Genomic DNA, 13,518 nt, shown 5'->3' with positions numbered 1-13,518 from the left:
ACTCTGTTTATTGAATATAAACAACACAACTAAAACATAGACGTTAATCCTAGGCATACATCAGAAAAAGAAACAAGGCAGTATCAACAGCGGCAAGGGCACTGCAGGGCCAAGGGGCCGTGAGACGGTTGCGAGACATATAAATATTGGTAACACAGGTTCTGTCTTACATCCACCAGTGAAGGGAGGGGTAAGGAGGGGGGAGAAGGGGAGGGTGGGAGGTCAGGGGAGGTGGGGGTGGTGGATTTCAGTGAGCATCGGGCCATTTACCCCATATCTTTTCAAATTTGCGGGGGCAACCCAGCACGTTACAGATCCAGCGTTCAGAAGCTGCACATCTGTCCAGTTCATTGCTCCAGCGGTTCGGGCACAGTGGGTCTGCAGACCCCATTTAGCCGCGATAAGTCTTTTGCCTGCCCCCAGTGCAACTGCCAATTTTTTTGTTGTATTTTGTCAAGTCGACGTCTCCCCAGATGCCCAGAAGTGCCATTTTGGGATCCATAGGAATGCAAATGTGATTGTTAATGTTTTGTCCATTTACTTACATTTGGTTATTAGTAGTAGCACCAATTTTCACCTTGGAGCAGGGCACCATCGCACTGAGATATTGTGCAAGCCCTAGAGCTAATTAATACTAAGGTTTCAGTTGCAAGTCCAGAGGTGTTAAGAGACATTTTATAGAGAAGGTAAGCTGTGTTGCAAATTAAAGTGGTTCTCATGCCATGGAGATATTCTAGGAGTGCCTGCCAAAGTCACTGGGTATGTGCCAAAAAATAATCTTTGACGTCATCTAGCATGGAAGCATTTAACGTTTGGATTAGTGTGAGATTTCCTGATCAGAACTTTATGTGCTAGACACAGGGGCAGAGTTGGTTGCTATACTTTGGGGTTTCAGAAGAGTAAAAGGAGTCGTGTGCCCAATATGGGGCTCTGAAGTCAATCATCAGCCAATGAACCTGTATAACGGGTAGACATGTATATGCCCACCTTGGTCATTTAAAATGCAATCCTGTGGTGGCATTCTCAGCACATTGTAAACTTTGTAGTAAATAGGTGTGATGTCCCAGATGGAGTGAGCTGTGTGACAGACACATTTAGGGAGCCAGTCGAGGGGAGAACAAGAGACCCTAGCCAAAAGGGGATCTCGTAGATTTCCAATGCAACCCCTGGTATACAGTTATCCCCCAGAGCCTTGCACACACCGAAGAGCCAGTCAAATTGTAAAAGTGTGCCTCCTGTGCAACTCCAATATCAAACAAAAAAAACACTCCATTGTTTTTAATGACACTCCCAATTCTGGTTCCTGGGAACACGAAGTAAGGAACACCCGAACTTGGGTCTCGAATCATGATGTTCCTAGACAAGGCTTCCCAATACCTCTTTAGGTGGCAGGGGAAGTTCCCGCCTCACAACTGCAATATCCATCTGGGTGCTATGTCTTCACTTTATGGGGAACCACTGGCCACTATCACCAGGGAACAGAGGTGAGGAAAGCCAGACCCAAGACAGGGTGATGAAATGCATCCGGACCCTCCCCTGATGCACAAACAGTACCTCCCTCCGATTGAGCCTCAACAATGCAGTAGACAATCTCTTGTTCTTCATTCAGCAAAAGGCCTTGCAAATAGAAAAAACATATTTCTCTACAAACCACATGGGAAATACCAATTAGCCATTTCCAAAAGAAAGGGAATCAAGCAGGCCCTGGCAATAAAATAAATCCCTAGGCTTAAACCATTTTATCTACAAAAAAGCCACCCTGTGATAGATGGAAACCTGCTTCTTCCCATATCATCTCTCCAAGCACACAACACATTTCTAATGTGTAGATGGGCCATTTGAAAGCCTTCACCACTGAGTTCTGAACTGTAAACCATTACTTCCACCCAGATGAATGCAGGATACCAGTTGACGGTCCCAGCAAAACAAGGAGTACACACCGGCTCACGGCAGTGTAAGAGATGCTTTGTGTCTTCAGTCTGTGTGAGGGAAAGCAGAATATCCTCACAAACCAATAAGAACAGAGCCAAGTGAAGGGCCAGGAGAGAGGAGAGCGGAACCTGGAGAGACTGCAGAGACTAGGGGAAGCATAGCCCACAGACAGTGACAAGGGCACACTTTCCCTTTACAGAGTGAGGCCCTGGGGAAGGGTCTGACACTGGGAGACAGCCGGTCTGCGGAATTAAGCCAGACCCTAGGAGAGAACCGGTCCAAGGTAGGGGACCCTGGCCCTGCGAGAGAGTCTGACTCAAAGCGATCCAGGCCCTGAGAGGGAGACAGACATAGAGTGAAAGTCAAACCCTGGTGGAGGTCCTGGCCACAGAGCATTGATGAGTAGAGGAGTTGTGCCAGTCTGCTTGGGAGGGAGACACAGACCCTGGGGAAGAACCCCAGGTCTTTTAGGAGAAGTCCAACCTGTTGTGGCTTTCACTTGAGAAGGAGAATCTGAGCTGGTTTTAGATTCTGCTCAAGGAGTGGAATCAGACTTTTGTGGGCTCCACTTAAGAAGGAGAACCCAGATCCTGTTGTGGAATTTAAAACCTGAAAAGTGACCTGTGGCCAGAGGGTTACAGCATTTGTGTCAAAGGACAACTAGAAGGAGACCAAGAAAGAAGTATTGGGTCACTTTAAACACCTGGTCATTGTGACTGATTCTTTTTGGTAAGCCCAGGGTATTGAAGTCCAAAGCATAGGTGTAGACTGGGGAACCAGATTTGGACTCGGACCCTAGGTTCCATTACAGGTCCTTTTCAACCTATTTGGTTAATCCCATCCTGAACAGCTTTTCCCTTATATGTTTTAGCATGCGAGTATAGGTTTGGTAGGAGTTTGCCCACCCAACATTAATTGGAGTATAGCCTTGTAGGGAATCCTTGGGGCAAAAGGTAGGAATCCTAGTTAAGAAACAGTGACAATTTAAGAATTTGTTTTCATGCCTTCCTATTTACTGTTTGTATAATTATGCCAATTGAAACTGTTTGTATAATTTTGCTAAGTGGCACACCATCTTCTGGTTTGTTCCTGTACTCCCATAGGTGTGCATTCACCTTGAACGAATAATTCAAAGTACTTTATCCTTGGGGCTAACAATGCACCACGCTGAGTTACAACTTGTAAAGCCTGGATTTACGACTTTTGAAGTGCATATTTCTCCTTTTTCACAACCCAGATTTTTTTTTCTCTTTCATCTGTCTTTTTCAGAGTAACCTGTCTTGCTGAATGTGACTCTTGTGTTGCATTGGCAGTAGCACTTTTAATGTTCTGGCACAGTCCACTTGCCTGATAATGCCATACGTCTACTGGACTCATCAAATAAGCAGGTTCCCATCGGCATTTTAGGATCTACGTGATTTTACCGAACCGAAAAGTTCGAACCCCAAAAGTCTGTTTTTTTCTTTTTTTTTTTTTCAATTTTTCCGCAAATATATATGTGGGGGGAGACACACCACAGCCCCCCACCTTACCCCTATACATTTTTTATTCACTTTACCTCCCCACATATCTATATGTGGAAAATTGGGGGTCAGACTTTTGGGGGTCGAACTTTTGGGAGTAGGTAATTTTGTACAATACCACATTTTATCTCCTTGTTAAGTCTAATATCTGGGTGGTGCTGCTTAGGGGGTCCTGCTGGGCTTGCATGATCACCCTGTCAGCAGCAAGGGTTCTAATCTATCAGTAAGACTGCTCAACAAGCTAAGCCTTCACCTGCGAGATCTATGAGCAACCTGCAGTCACAGATTCAAATCTAAACAGGGACAATTTAGTCTTTCAATCTACCGAGGTCGAAACATTGGGCCTCATTACGGATCCGGCGGTAACCCTGTCGGTGCTACCAGCAGGTTGCACCCGGACCCGTAAAAAGTTATTGGCACCTGACTTCCCGGTGCCACCGGGCTATTCTAAATCTGGCGGCCGGGAAGTCAGGCACCAGTAATTTAATTAATCCCCATTCCCATAGGACTCTGTGGGAGTAGGGACACGGAAGTACCGGCATTGTTGTTGGCAGTCCCCGTGCTTCAGTGACAGCTTTGCCTGCCGTGATAGCTGTGCCCGGCAGGGTCAGACCTGTTTGGCACAGTGGCTCCAGCAGGCAAACCCGTAGTTTACCGGTCCGGAAACAAGGGTGCCGTTGAGCTTACCAGCACCCTTATTTCCGGACAAGCAAACTTGTAATGAAGCCCATTGTGTATCATGAGAGGGTAATGACATCTAAAATGACAGATCCTAGAAGAGGAAGGAATCTAAAATGACAGATCCGAGAAGAGGAAGGAATTCTGTATGAGGCTCTATATATAGAAATATGATATTACTATTATGTTTAAATCCAATGAGAATATTCAACAGGAGGCAAAGGTGGCACATTTGTGCAATGCCTTCGGGATGGGAGGCGGGTGGTGTTAACCAGCATTGATGCATGTTTTCATCAAGAGGCCTAAACCGGGGGTCAAAGGCAGAAGAATATGTTTTCCCTGAGATTTCAAGTATAGCGTTCTGTTCACTGTGTTGATATTGACCATTGGATTAGAACCCTACAGATCAGAACATTGGTAGTGAGCTCATAAGCAGAGTGGCCATCTTGTTTGGCTGTCAGTTTATACCTACTACAGTCTGGGCTCATCCACCTTCCGCTACCGCCCTTTTGGCCACGATGCATGCAGCATTTAGAAAGGTTCTTTCATATCTGTCAGCCTCCTCCTTCTCCCAGATCCCCAATATCGCTCCCCTAGTGTCCCAGTGTACTCGGCTGCCCTGGGTTTCTTTAACCTTGTTTTGCACCTTCTCCCAGTAGCTCTGCAAGCTCTGTCATTGCCACATCATGTGCAGGAAGGTCCCTCTCTGGGCCCTGCACTTTGGGCAGGCCTCCCCCACCCCCTCTTCCCTTCTTTTTTAAGCGCTCCTTGGAGTAATACACCCTGTGCAGATATTTAAATTGTACCAGCCTAAGGCAGGCTGCGATAGCAACTTCCCTTGGGTATTGTAAAGCTGTCCTCCAGTCTTCCTCATCTATCTCCGCCAAATCCTTTACCTATTTCTCCCGCAGGTTATCCAAGTGCACCATTGAGTGTGTGCTTAACGTCCTATAAAGGGTGGAAATCTGTTTTCTTTCTATCTCCCTGTCAAGTACGTAGGCTCAATTGGAGAGGCTTAGGGGATTTCATTGGATCTGAGCAGGTGTGGTTATAAGGCATGTGTAGGATGCAAGTATTTATAGTGATCCTGCTTGTCCAATCCCCAGTTGTATTTTATTTTTTGAATGTTATAATCCCCCCGAAGAGACCTCATAAGTGCCAAGCTAACTGCGCCCATGAATATCTATCAGACCTCTTCCTCGCTTACACATCCACACGACCTTTGAGATCAACCTAAATACATTCTCTGCGCATACCCAGATTTAAGCAGCAAAGAGCAGGGTGGACTAGTTTCCCAGTCCTGGCAGCTAAATTATGGAACACCCTCCCTACCACATTGAGAGTTGTGCCCTCCTTCCACTCCTTCAAGCATAAAGTCAAGAAATGGCTCTTTGACAAGGACAACTCCCTTGTTGCTTGCCCTACTCCTTTAACATAGCGATGCCTATTGATGTAAATTGTGTCTCTGCATCTTTGTATATATATCCTATGTATATTACACTTTTGTAAAGTGTAACTATATAACTGTATATACCCATATGTAAATTGTTTTGCCTCCGTATGTATGCTCCTCTAAGAACTGTTTATTTTTGCAATGTATGTAACCACCTTCATCTTCATTATGCGCCCAGATGCCCACGGGCCCGGATGCGCTATACAAATAAAACAAATACAAATACATCCCCCACAGTCCTAATCCTACTATCCTACCATTCCTTTCCCCTATTTCCCTAGATTGCGGCAGCAAGCGTGAGCTTTGACACCCGCCCCCAAACCCCACCACCGTTGCTATGAGGAGGAGGTCCCCTTTTGGCGGGGTGGATCCATATGAGTCCCTCCCACATCCGTCAACTTTAGCTCTGTGTCCACCAGGTTATCCCTCCGTGGAATGCCCATCCATTTACTATGGCTAGCTGTGTTGCCTAACAGTAGAGTCTCAAATTCAGTAATCCAGGCCCCCTTCCAAAGTGGAATTATCTAAAGTTTCTATCTTCACCCTCGGTGTCTTCCGCTCTCACAGGAATCCCCTCAAAATCCCATTAATTCTGTTGAATTCTCTCATCTACCCGCAGCGTGCTGAATGATATATAGAAATCTAAGCAAGGTCACCATCTTGAATAATGCTGCCCTTGCCATAAGCGAGATTGGGAGAGTCATTCAGTGTTCGGCATTCCGCTCAAATCTTGTAATTTCTGGGCGAGATTCAGCACAAGGGAGGAAGATATCTCATTGTGGACTTGTATCTGTAGATACTGAAATCCTCACGTCTCGGTTCTCAGTGGTGGGTACTGCCTTTGAGCCCCCCTCTCCCCATTCCACCGGGTAATGGATGGATTTGTCCCAGTTGATGGCCAACCCAGAATACGAGCCAAACTCCTCGAAGATGGCCATAAGTCTTGGGACGGAGGTCTCCAAATTATTGACATAAAGCAGGATATCGTCTACATAAAGCTGTCTAGGGAATAACTTGCACAGTACTTAACTGCATTAGAAATTTCAAAGGCCGCCCTTCGCACTGGAGATTCGCACTTTCCACCTAACGCGGCGCCTGGCCGCATAGTACTCACCATACCTTGCTCTTCATCTGCGGCTCACCCTCGAGCACGGACACCACAGCACCTACCCCACTGCCCTCTTCTTTTCTGTACTTGCACGCTCTGAATACTCGCAAGGCATAGTAGGTTCGACCGTCCCTTCCCCCTCTGCATTTCTTTTTTTTTTGTATTTAATTCTACTGTCTATCCCATGTTCCCTCCCTGCTGCCCTCTGGGCGCTTTGAAACAGAACATATTTCCTGTATAAGTGCCTAGTAAGCAATAAATAAATAATGGAAAAATACATATTTCTCAAAACATTCCTGTTTCATCACCTAGATACACAGCTTGCAAATGAAAGTGCCCGAGTTTACTCAGTAGGTGGTAGGCTCAGGCCTAACTTTGTAAAACATTTTGTCTACAAAAAGATTGACTCATGCAACAGGAACCCAGCTCTGGGGGGGGGGGGGAATTCATTAAAAGAAATGTAAGTCGGTTTCGCCAAAACCTGGGGCCCCCATAGGTTTTTTACCGACTTCTCTACTCAAAGTCGTGGGGTCATGACCCTTATTCACAAGAGTCTCCGGTTCACCCTCATCTCTTCACATATTGACCCCCTGGGCAGGTATGTACTGTTACACGCCACGCTTCAAGGGAAAGAAGTGGTTTTGCTGAACATTTATGGCCCCAACCTCGATGACCCTGAGTTCTACAGACAGGTCACGTCCCTTCTGGATGGCTTCCCCCTTGTTCCAATTCTCTGGGGGGGGACTTTAATACTATCTTTGATGTGGCCCTTGATAAATCTGGGACCAAGCCCCGTCATCTTTCCAGGGCAGCCTATGCTGCATTATCATCTCTGCCCCGGTTGGCCATGGTGGATGCATGGAGGTTCTTTTACCCCGACTCTCGCGCTTATTCATTTTATTCCTCAGTCCATGACTCATACTCCCGAATTGACCGCTGGGTGATCTCCAATGTCCTGGTTAAAGACGTGAAACAGTTAATGATTTTACCCAGAACCTTGTCCGACCACTCTCCAGTGACCATCACCGTGAATTGGGCACCTGATCCTGGCCGGTCCCGCTGCTGGAAACTGAAACCCCTTGCCCTTCTTGATCCAGAGTTTCATTCCGAGCTCGAGGACTCTATTGAAGAGTTCTTCGAGATAAACACAGGCTCGGTACCATCAATAGCCACACTATGGGAGTCTTTCAAGGCCTATATTAGAGGGATTGCAATTTCCAAGGAAAATGGAGTCCTCAAATCAATTAGGAGAGCCCTAGCCGAGAGTGAATCCAAGCTGTCGACCCTGGAGGCTGCATGTTCACTTCACTCTTCTCCGGGTAACCTAGCGGCCATTGGGACGGAATTGGATACATTTCGCTCCCTGGCTGATCGTGAACAGAGGTTTCTGGACAACCCAGGTATCGCGCGGAAATACGGGGAGGGCGAGCGCCCTGGCCGATTCCTCGCGAGGTTGATCCGACAGGAGACGGGTTCCCCACACATTCTCGGGATTGAGAGACTGGACGGCTCTTTGGCTGTCTCCTCCCGGGACGTCAACACGGAATTCTTTAATTTTTACGAGTCCCTATACTCCAATGCGGACGAAGTATCAGTGGCAGAAATCGACTCCTTTCTCAAATCCCTTCCCTTGTCAACTTTATCCCCTGAGGCCGCGGGCTCTCTTGATTCCCCACTCACACTGGAAGAGCTCTCTGACGCTATCGATTCCCTATCCTCGGGAGAGCCACCGGCTCCGATGGTATCCCAGTCGAATTTTACAAGTCCTATAAATCACTTCTCCTTCCTCACCTGTTGGCTGTGTGGGAGGAGTCGGTCGAGACAGGTGTGTTCCCCCTTCACTACGTGAGGCCACGATTACAGTATTGCTAAAGGCTGGCAAACCTCCCTCGCATTGTGGATCGTATCGTCCGCTTTCCCTTATAAACTGCGACGCCAAAATATACGCAAAGGCCCTGGCTCTCAGGTTGGCCCCCATCCTTCCGTCCATCATTCATTCCGATCAAGCGGGCTTTGTCCAGGGGCGGTCCACCCCCTTGAACTTACGGCGTATATTTAATATAATTGACAGGATTAGCCCAGAGACTCAGGCTGTAGCGGCTACGCTGGACATGCAAAAGGCCTTTGATTCGGTTTCATGGCGATTCCTTTGGCGGGTTCTCGAGAGCTGTAAATTTGGTCCCTCCTTTCTCTCTTGGGTCAAGCTACTCTATTCGTCCCCCGTGGCTAGGGTCCGTACAGGTGACCACTGCTCTCCTTCCTTTGGAATCGCCAGGGGGACGAGGCAGGGGTGCCCATTCTCTCCTTTGGTTTTTGCAATAGCCATAGAGCCCTTCGCGGACATGCTTCGCCATCGCCACGCCCACAGGGGCCTCCGCACTGCCGGGAGGGCGGACATAGTTTCCCTATATGCGGATGACGCGTTGCTGTTCATTCGCTCTCCATCCCTCAACTTGCCTCCAGTGCTGGAGGATATCATTTATTTTGGCCGGGTCTCGGGCCTCAGGGTGAACTGCTCGAAATCCACCCTCTTCCCACTCACGGAATGCACTCTTCCCCCCCCCCTGACACTCTGGGATTCTCATGGGCTCAATCCACGTTCACTTACCTGGGGATAGCAGTAACGCGCCAGCAGGCACTAACCCTCGAAGAGAACTTCCGGAAATACCTTACACTCCTGTCTGTTAAGGTTTTAGCATGGGACAAGCTCCCGATTTCTCTCGCGGGCAGAATGGGTCTATTGAAAATGGTGGTGTTACCTCAGCTGCTTTACAAGTTTGCCAACGTACCGTTGTGGCCGGGCGCGGACTTTTTTCGCGACTTGACTCGTACGATTAACTCCTTCCTTTGGCACTCGGGAGCGGTCCGGCTTAAGTATGAGACCTTGTCCACCCCCATGGCCAGGGGGGGCTTTGGTGCCCCTGATTTTCTCAAATATTGGCTAGTATCCCAGATCCAATATATCTCCCATTGGTTTAATACAACTGACCCCCCCCCCCCACGTCCGCCTCGAGAAACTTGCGGTCTGTGATCGCGAAATACGCTCTTTGGTTATACAACCCGCTCCTCAGGTGCTGGACTCAGAGTCCGGTAGCCTGCACATCCCTTGCATTAGCCAAAACATGGAAGCTGCTTGGAATAGCCCGCGCCTTCCACGGCAACCTTCCCCTCTGGAACTTCCTCCCGGGGGTTCCCCAGGTCACACCACTTCTTGTTCGTCGCTGGGCCGAGGCAGGCTATGAGCTGCTGCGGGACGTGTTTGACCAGGGCATATTCATCGAGTGGACTGATCTTCCCCTATCCTTGAGGAGTGACCGGAGTGTCTGGCTCCAATACGCGTCTCTCCGTAAGACCCTTAAGCGTAATTATCCAACATTCCCTGCGTTACCACCAGACGACCCGGCCATTGAGGAACTCACTTCCCCCTCACCCATGAAAGGTAAAGTCTCTAGGTTATATTCCATGCTGCAGTCCAGATCCTCCCCAGAATTTTCTAAACTCAGGGGGGCTTGGGAGAGGGACCTGGGGGAGGAAATATCGGACGACCGCTGGGCACATATATGCGACCGCACTCACCGGGTGTCCTTTAATTCCCGATTCAAACTCATTCAGTTAAAAGTGCTGCATAGGTTCCACTATACTCCGGCTAGATTGCATCGCATGTCCAGTGAGCACCCTTCTAGTTGCCCTCGATGCGGGCATGATGACGCGGACTACATCCACATGATCTGGTCCTGCCCCCGCCTCACACAGTTCTGGGGAGCGGTTTGCGCGACGGTATCTGCTATGCTCGATCACCCCATCGATCCTTCTCCAGCATTGTGTCTCTTCCATGATCTCCCCGGCCTCCCCCGTAACTCTAAAAAACTGACTGGCCTCTGCATGCTCTTAGCGGTTCGGTCCATCCTGCTCTGCTGGCTTCGCCCCTTTCCCCCCACACATGCCCAATGGTTAAAGGCGGTTACTTGGGCCTCTGACTCTGAGGAAACTTGGTCTCACATGCAACCTACTCACTCCAGGCCTAGGGACATCTGGCTTAGATTCCGCTCCTACTTGTCCGACCTTGACATGACTCCGGCTGCTTCCCCTCCACCTGCTCTTTCTTACTAGTCTGAGAGTTCCCCCCATTTTGTTTTGATCAGCCTCCCCTCCCCGTATGTCGTTTGTGATTCTGGTTTCCTTTTTTTTTGAGTCATCTAATGTGCAATCTCCGTATGACTGTTTCATGATCTGTATTGTCAGTCTGTACCTGCTGGGCGCTGTTCGCCTGTTGTTTTGCTGCCATGCTGCCTAATAAAAAAGAATTTAAAAAAAAAAAAAATGTAAGCCCAGAGGAATCTCTCTGCCTCATTCTTGTTCAATAATATCATCTTAAATTGTTTGAAAGTCTAGGGGAAACCCTAGTAGAGAGAAAAACACCTACAGAGGAAGACTTGTCTTACTCCTGAGCAGAGTCTGGGCTGAACTAAGAGAAACCACTCGAAAAAAATAAACCTTAAGTAGTAGGCAAATGGCCTTTCAAAGCAAGCCCTAATAGAACAGACATATTTTTATTATATGGCGCATGAGAGTGAGGAAATAAGGAATGGTTTATGAAGAATTGCAACTGAATATCGGATTGCTGCAAGGGCTATACATGTTTAAAATAAAGTAAAATCTGTTTAAAATGCAGGATCACATTAAATGCTGTAGCTCTGCCTACAAATGTCCTTTTGCAAAGCTGAGCATATCTACACTATTGTCACTTTACACCACATCCATACATATAGTAATAATTGGTATTTAGTGACGTTTTGAAATTAAAATATTCTAATTTGCAACTGTACACCATAGAGAGATGGGATGGATTGGTACACTCGCTGCACAGTGAAAGACTTGAGAATGTGATTTTATTTTGTATTTTATTGGTATTTATAAAGTACTTTATTCCAAAGTGTTGTATAAGAATTAGAATAAACGGAACAAAATATGAAGAAGATAAAAAACAGAATTTGTAGCTGTCAGAAGGAAATTAAATAGTAGAAAGCGAGACAGAGGACAGGACATGAACCTTTAGCCTAGTATGAAAAATGTGTATTGACCAAATGTCAATAGGGAGAGTATCCCATAGTTTTGATGCAAAAGACTGGTGAAAAGGTCAAAATGAAAAGGTGCACAGGTAGGTTTTGTGACAGGATGTAAATGCAGGTGTTGAAGTCAGAGAACAAGGTGAATGAAGGCTTTGTCAGCATAGAATTGACATGAAAGTTTAAATGAGTTCAGTAAGGGGAATAGTTTAGATTGAGGAAAGCAGTGGTCCAAGAACAGAACCCTGTGGATCCCCATAGAGAAGGGGGTATCATCCCATTACTGCACAGACCATCACTGCGTGTGCTAAAATATTGCATGTTTTGCAACAATATTATGTGAAAATATAGATGGGGGCTGCGTTATGGTATTCATTAAAGTGGGGAGGATGCGGGTGGGTCTCCCCCCGTATCTATTTTTGCATAATTTTGTTATAAAAAACGAAATATCTTTACATTCGCAGTGATGGTTGCTGTATTTTGACGTACATCCAGAGAAGGGTATGGGGAGCGGCGGTATGACCAGCCCAGAATACCATTTACGTGCAGGAAGAAAGATGTGATCGAAACTGGAGAGCACTATCAGAGAAAACGAGAGGTGTGGTAGGAAAGTCATGTAGGGTGATCAACAGTATTGAAGGCAGCTGAGAGGACAAGAAGAATACGCATAGATGAAAGCTTGTTGTGGCAGGCAGAAAGCAGAGGGTTGGAGACGTGTAGTAGAGCATTTTCAGTAGAATGTGCTGGATGGAAGCCAGATTGGACTAATGGTAGCGAAGAGTAAGAGATAAGGTAAGATGATACTTATAACAGCTCTTTAAGAAATTTAGAGAAAGGGGAGAATTGAGATGGGGCGGAAGTTAGGAGAGGATTTGATAAGTTGCTGTGATACTCAAGGCCGAAATCTATAACATTGTGCAATTATTTTGCCTAAAATCTGTAATTGCTCAGTGTGTTATCATGCTACCACCACTGTGAGACCTCCGTGTTGCTAGGAGATTCCAGTCTGTCTACACTTTCCATCATTTCCAAACTGGATTCACGGCTTAAAACTTCCTCCCAGCATAGAGCAGGCAGTGTGCGCCGTTTGTTACCGTGGGACAGTGGAAGGCTGAATCCAGGAACCTCGAACAGTGAGTAATAGGCTACCAGTGTAATTCCTTCACCTTTACTCTATTATATGCAACGGTCCGCCTGAGTCTTACGGCTTTCATCTGCTTTTGTCTGCCGCCTTACAGACGTCCATCTCATACGGGGTGACTGCGGGCCTTGTGCCTTTGAACCCCCACGGTGACTGTGCGGAAGTCAGACTTATATTTGCTGAAGACACTAGGTTTGTACAGTGCGAAGATCGCTACCCTGTTCGCGGTCCTCGCCCGTTCGTGTTTAAGCGCACTAACTTAGGTCAGTGTCAGTCTCCTACTCGTATTTGTACGCCATGGACCTTAGGCGTGGGGTAAAAAAAACTCATAACCCACCACAATCATTGGAGCTGGATGCATCTGCAGCAATGCAGGATGAAATGGATCTCTCCCCCCCTCTGTCTTCCGTATTGCTCCCAGTTACAATTTACTATCATTTCTGACCAACCAACTGGAAGCTGAACAAGCAGCAATTTGTCCAGTCCAAAATAATAATTTCAAGGAAACTAAGCTGATAAATTCTTATTTTATTAAAATGCAGAAGACCGTCATTCTTGATCGCCAAATCCCCACCACATCTGGATTAATGAAAGATCACATTGTTACATCTATAGAC

General features: G+C 47.0%; 1 protein-coding gene across 1 annotated transcript in view; it reads left to right on the top strand.

Moving 5' to 3' along the window:
• Positions 1-13,518, top strand: part of GATB (glutamyl-tRNA amidotransferase subunit B) — a 1,295,211-nt gene that overhangs the window by 237,908 nt on the left and 1,043,785 nt on the right. The window lies entirely within an intron of this gene.

This window comes from Ambystoma mexicanum, chromosome 6q (assembly GCF_040938575.1).
Source record: "Ambystoma mexicanum isolate Mex_15411 chromosome 6q, UKY_AmexF1_1, whole genome shotgun sequence".
NCBI lineage: Eukaryota > Metazoa > Chordata > Amphibia > Caudata > Ambystomatidae > Ambystoma > Ambystoma mexicanum.
This window is presented reverse-complemented; position numbering and strand designations above follow the sequence as displayed.